Genomic DNA, 6,216 nt, shown 5'->3' on the forward strand with positions numbered 1-6,216 from the left:
TTTCACAGCCTGGGTGGAATTTGAACTTTGAACTTCAAGGAGTGGAGGCCAGGAGCAGCAGGGAAGGGTGGCAGGGAGTAGCTGGGGGGTAAAGGGAGGGGGGATCAGCTGGAGGGTAAGGGAAGTGGGAGCAGCCAGGGAGAGGACCTTGGGCACATGGGGACAGTATGTGTCCTGGGTGGCCCCTGAGAGATAACACACTGGGGCTGACACTGACACACACACTCTCTCTGGGACTGAAACAGACACTCTGGGACTCACACACACATGCACTACTCTCTGGAGCTGATACTCACACACACATACACACTCTGAAACTGACATGCTCTCTGGAGCTCAGACACACACAGGGATGACACACACTCTCGGGTTGACACACACACACCAGGGCTCACACACACACAGGGGCTCACATACACTCTCTGGGGCTGACACACACTGGGACTGGCACACACACATACTGGGGCTCACACACTCTCTGGGACTGACACACACAGGGGCTGACACACACTCTCTGGGGCTGACACACACACTGGGGCTCACTCACACACTCTCTTGGGCTGACACACACTCTCTGGGGCTGACACACACACACACACTCTGGGGCTTGCAGCCTCCCATTCACACTCAGTCCAGCCTGACGGGTGGAAAACCCTTGCCTGACACCCATTACCTTAATGTCCTAGGGCTGAGAAGTCAGCCCTGCCTGTCCCCTTGGCACTCCCCAGTCACAGACCCTAGTGGGAAGCTGGACTGGGGGAAGTGCCAGGCCAATGCTGGCGGTCTGAGAGGGAGGTGTTTGGCTGTCTCCACTCATGGGTTTTCAGTGCCCCCATCCCAACAGGCTAGACCCAGCCTCCTGCCCCTGGCAGAGCCCAGCATCCACTAGCACTGCCCTTCCATTGCTCTCAGCTCAGAGAGTGTGAAACTCCAGGAACTCCCTTTGCAGCTCAGGAATGAGGATAGACTGGTTCAGTTCCACCAGACCAGGCTGGGCCGGGCACTGGGGCCTGCCCAGGGCAGGGGGAGCCAGGCTGGGATTGGGCATCAGGGCTTGCCCAGGGCAGGGAAGCCAGGCTGGGGCCAGGCACCGGGGCCTGCACAGGGTAGGGGGAGTCAGGCTGAGGCTGGGCACTGGTGCTCCCCCAGAGATCTCTGAGCTGAAGCCCTGCTCTCTGGGCCCGCAGTGTGAACTCCATGCTCTGGGGAATCTCAGGTTTACACCAAGGGCTTCAGGCTCAGGGGGTGGGAATGGGCCATGGTGCTTAGGTCCTGGCCACGCAGGAACACGGAGAGATTGGAACCAATCTGTGGCCCCCAGGGCTGCCCCGTTGTGGCACAGCAAGGCAAGGGGAATGTCGCAGCTGCAACAGGGCTGGAGAACAGACACTCCTGCTCCCCTAGCACAGGCCCTGCCCTGGGCTACGGAGAATCAGTGTGGGGCCATGACACAAGGTGGGGGCAGTTCCAACTCCATTCACTAGGGGGCAGCACTCTGTCTGTCTCACATGCACCCACCCCAGCCACTCCATTGTCATCTAGACCAGGGAATGAGGGAGGGAGAGGGAGTGGGCAGATTTCCAAAGGTGCTCAGCACACTAGGTGTTTGCTGGGATCTCCTGACAATCCCTGTGAGTACGGAGCCCTTCCCCTCACATTTCCCTTTTTGAATCCAGGCCGGGACAGTTGTGATGAAAGCACCTGGCATGGGCTCGTTGGGAGCCCGTTCGGAATGATCTGGGGGCGGCCAGTCTGGCTCCTGGTGCTTGCACCAGAGATGCACCACTACAGGGACTGAGCTCTCCCTCCCCAGGCAGGGCTGGGCCAGGCTGGAGGAACAGTAGGTGTGGAGCTGCCCTATCCTGGTGGTGGAGACACCCCCACAAGCCATGTTCCAGCTGCAATCTGCATCAGGAGATAACATCCCCGAGAAGGGCCTGGCTCCAGCTCCCGCCCAGTGCTCTGCTGGCACTGGGGAGAACTGCGCAGAGCAAACTCTGGCTGCCCTGATTAATGCTCCAATCCCTGGGCGATCAAGACCGATTTCCTGCTAATGAAACTTTGAAAAGCTTCATTAATCCGCACTGAGCAGCTCAGGGCCGTTCCACCCTGCCTGGCTCCCCCCGTCCTCGATGCAATGGCTCAGGCCAGGACCACAGTTTGTTTGGAACAGGATGTCTTTATTTTCCCATGACAGTCCCATTCTGTCCTGCCCCCACCCCTGCCCCACGGGCCCCCGGGACTCCGCTTTCGCTGGGGAAAGGCCATGAAGCCTGGATCGCTGCAGCAGCAAAGGAGCCGCTGGCCAGCTTTTAACAGGGGCAGCCAGCCCCCCCAGAATGGTTAAGGCCGGGCACGCAGTGGGCACTACCTGCCTGGGCGGCGGTGGTGGGGCACCGTGGTGAAGATGCAGGGGCATCTGTCAGAGCCAGCCCAGAGCCACGTAGACCCCACACCCAGCAGGCATGGGATACTGGCATCTCCATGTGGGGAGCTCAGTGCCTCTGCAGACATGAATGGATTTACCTTCCCAGCCCTCGGGGCATTATCCCCACCACAGAGGGGAAACTGAGGCACAGAGGGGTTCCCACATCGAGCCAAGAGGATGAGGCACACAGCATTTGCATTAGCATTTGCCTGCCCATTGCTCTGAGACCCTCAGGAGAGGGAGATGCTGCATAGGAGTGCGAAGGGCTGATAAGCAGAGACACTAAGTGATTGTTCTATGAATGAGTGTGTTGGGGTGTGTGTGTGGTATGAATGTATGTTCAAGTGCAGTGTGTGTGTGAATACAGAGGTGCAGCGTTTGTGTGTGTGTGTGCAGGCAGTGCCAAGAATGAGCATGCCTGACTGGAGAGGGAATGGGGAGCTGCTGGCAGAGTGGGCAGGACCAAACCCCTCCAGCTTTGGGGCAGGGCTGGGCCTCCAGTGGCTCAGAGAGCTGGCTCATGGGGAGGTTCGGCCCTGCTGGTCTTGGTCGCCAATGTGTCTGTCCCCAGGTTCACCTGGATGGGGTGTGCAGCTGCCGGAGGGCAGACAGCGCTGCCTGTAGGAGGCCCCAGAGTGAGTTGGTCTTTTCCTCTGAGTGTGTGTCAGCCCTAGTGAGTGTGTGTGCCAGCCCCAGAGCATGTGTGTCAGCCCCAGTGAGTGTGTGTGTCAGCTCCAATGTGTCAGCCCCAGAGTAAGCCCATGTGTGTCACTTTGTAGGAGGACAGTCAGTGTTGAATGTCGATTCAAGTGTGAATGTGATGGTCAGTTTGAAGTCACTGTGCTGTTTGTACCATGGGGTGAGTCTGTGCTGCGGGTCAGCTCCCACCAGGCCCAGGCTGGGGTTGAGCATTAGGGCCTGCCCAGGGCAAGGGGAGCCAGGCTGGGCACTGGGGCCTGCCCAGGGCTAGGGGGGCTGGGCTGGGCTGGGTACTGGGGCCTGCCTAGGGCAGGGGAAGTCAGTCTGGGCACTGGGACCTGCCCAGGCCTGGGGGAGCCAGGACACCATGGGATCTGAAGCTGTGACTGCAGTGAGCTCAGAGAGGAGGGGAAGGGCAAGTGGCTTGGACAAGCAGCACAAAGCCTGTTGTCTATGGACAAGCCTGATACCCCAGCAGGAGTGGTGGGGCCAGGGTTGGGTGTCCACCAGGCCGAATACCTCTGCCCGGCAGCTCCAGGCTAGAGCACAGCAGAGGAGCAAGGCAGGGAGGAGACAGGGCGTGTGGCACTGGCACTAGCAGGGAGCCCTGTGGCCTGCTGCTGCCAGTGGGAACCTTGGCACCTTCCCTGACCTTGGGCCACTGCATGAATTCTTTATCAGCTGCAGTTTCTGCCTTAAATTAAACATGAGTCAAAAGCAGCAGCCGAAGCCAAACACCACTTAGCCACATCCAAATGGGTGAGCGAGTGCTACCTGGGAGCAGGAGCCAGCACAGCACTGCCAGGCTCAGCCCTAGACAGCCCACGCAGGGGCCATGGGAGCAAGTTTGCTGGGCAGTAGGGGAGATCAGGATCCCCCTGAGGGCAGCTCCACTCAATTCAGCCTACAGAGCTCAGCTCAGGCTCCAGCCTCTCTGAGGTTCCTGGCTCCTCTTTGTGGGGTTCATGCCAGCCATGTGGTCCAGACCCCCCTCCCAGGGGATCCAAAGCAGGGCTGTCTCAGGACAGGGGATGTCATAGCAGCAGGACTCCATTGCTTCCCCCTCTTGCTGAAGGGCAGCCCCTGCTGTCAGAGATGAAATTCCCACCTCAGGACAGCAACCCCTGGCAGTGTAGCATGGGGCTCTAATTTTGGCTCCCCACTCTCTGGAGCACCCCTGGAAAGGGTCCTGTGCTCCAGAGTGACACACTTTGTTTTCTTTAGTATTACAATTGAGCTCAGTAACTAGGAGGTTAATTACCTCACAGAGCACACATGAAACCGGGCCTGACAGGAGCAGGGATTGAACCTGCAGTCCCCAGAGCGCTGGCCCTATAGCTTGAGCTAAATGGCTAATTCTGTTAGCAGACGCTGTTATCGGTACTGGCCGCTAGGGGGCGCCACGCTCTCACACATTAAGCCGGTGCATTACGGATGCCAGTGGGTGGGTGCTGGATTCTTTTGGGGCCTGAGCTCCTATTGGCGAGAAGTGCCTGAGGATGATACACGGTTGCAACTGAGGTTCTAGCTGGCACCTGTGCAGAGTTAATTGATTTGGGGCAGGATCTGTGCAGAAGAACAGGATCAGTTGCTGCTGCCTGAGAGCTGGCATTGAAGCTGGTGAGATGGGCTGGTCAGAGCCTCTGGATTCCACTAGGTTTCATCACTGTCTTGGGGAAGCCCAGAGGTGCAGTGTGATTTCCAGTCCCAGCACCCATGGGAGTCCCAGGGAACAGCTGGAAAGACAAACAGGAGCCACGTGTTACCCAGTGGGTGCCCACAGAGCCCCTGGCATCCCCCATCCTCCTTGGCAGGTGCTATAATCTAATCTAGTAATTTGTTCAATATAATATATATTCAGTATAATCTAGTAATTTGCTCAAGGTCAGGCAGCGAGTGAGAGCTGGGAATTGAACCCAGGAGTCCTGGTGCCCCTCCCGAGCAAGGGACTCCTGAGTTCCATGCCCAGCTCTGGGAGCGAGTGTGACAGAAAGGAGTGCGGGGAGCGGGCACCAGGACTCCTGGGTTCAATTCCTAGCTCTCACTCGGTGCTTGACCTTGAACAAGTTACACAGCTCCATTTCCGCGCTGCACAGGGCCGACAACCCGGCCCAGAGCGCAGGGGCTGGGGGGGGGGTTGGTTCACCGCAGCGCTGCGGGAGCCCCGGGGAGCTAGAGGGGCGCCCCGTTGGTAGATGGGGGCTGCACGGCGGCGGTTAGAGGGTGTCTGCCCTCGGGGCTGCCTGCACACGGGAGATCGGCGGGTTCTGGGCGGTGCCAAGAAGCAGGAAGGAAGCGGAGGCGCAGAGGGACCCTGCGCGGGCTGGAAAAGCCCCTGCGGTGCTCTCAGTCTCCGCTCAGCCGCCTCCTGCGGAGTCGGGCCGGGGCGCCCCAGCCAGGGGCTGGTACCCAAGGGTTATGTAACTGCGCCAGCCGCTCCCGGAGCCCCCCAGCTGGGTCGCTCCGGAGCTTGAGCTCCCGGAGCCCGAGGGCTGTGCTGGGGGCAGCCCGGCCGCAGCCCAGGGGAAGGGATCCCGTGCGGGGACAGGGCACGGCCACAGCCCGGGAATGGGGGCTCGGGCCGTCTATGGAGAGGGGAGTGGGGAGGGCTGACCCAGCCGAGAGGCACCTGCCTGGGCAGCCCTCCTCCGTTCCCCCCCTCCCGCTGCCTGGGCGCAGCCGCTCCCTCCCACCCCCAGCCCCCTTCCCCCACCTGCCTGGACACAGCCCCCCACCCCACAGTTCTCAGCCTCTCCCCAGCTGCCTGGACACAGCCCCCCCCCCCCCCCCCCAGTTCTCAGCCTCTCCCCAGCTGCCTAGACACAGCCCAGACCCCCTGCCTGGACGCAGCCCCCCTCCCCAGTTCTCAGCCTCTCCCCAGCTGCCTGGACACAGCCCAGACCCCCTGTCCACCCCCATGAGCTGCCTGGACACAGCCCAGACCCCTGCCCACCCCCATGAGCTGCCTGGACACAGCTCAGACCCCCGGCCCCCCCCCCCCCCCCCCCCCCAGCTACCTGGACGCAGCGCAGCCCCCTCGCGGTCCCCAGCCCCCCTTCCTCCCGGCTCCTGTTTACTCTCGGCCCGCC

The sequence above is a fragment of the Chelonia mydas genome, chromosome 24 (genome assembly GCF_015237465.2).
Source record: "Chelonia mydas isolate rCheMyd1 chromosome 24, rCheMyd1.pri.v2, whole genome shotgun sequence".
NCBI classification, from domain to species: domain Eukaryota; kingdom Metazoa; phylum Chordata; order Testudines; family Cheloniidae; genus Chelonia; species Chelonia mydas.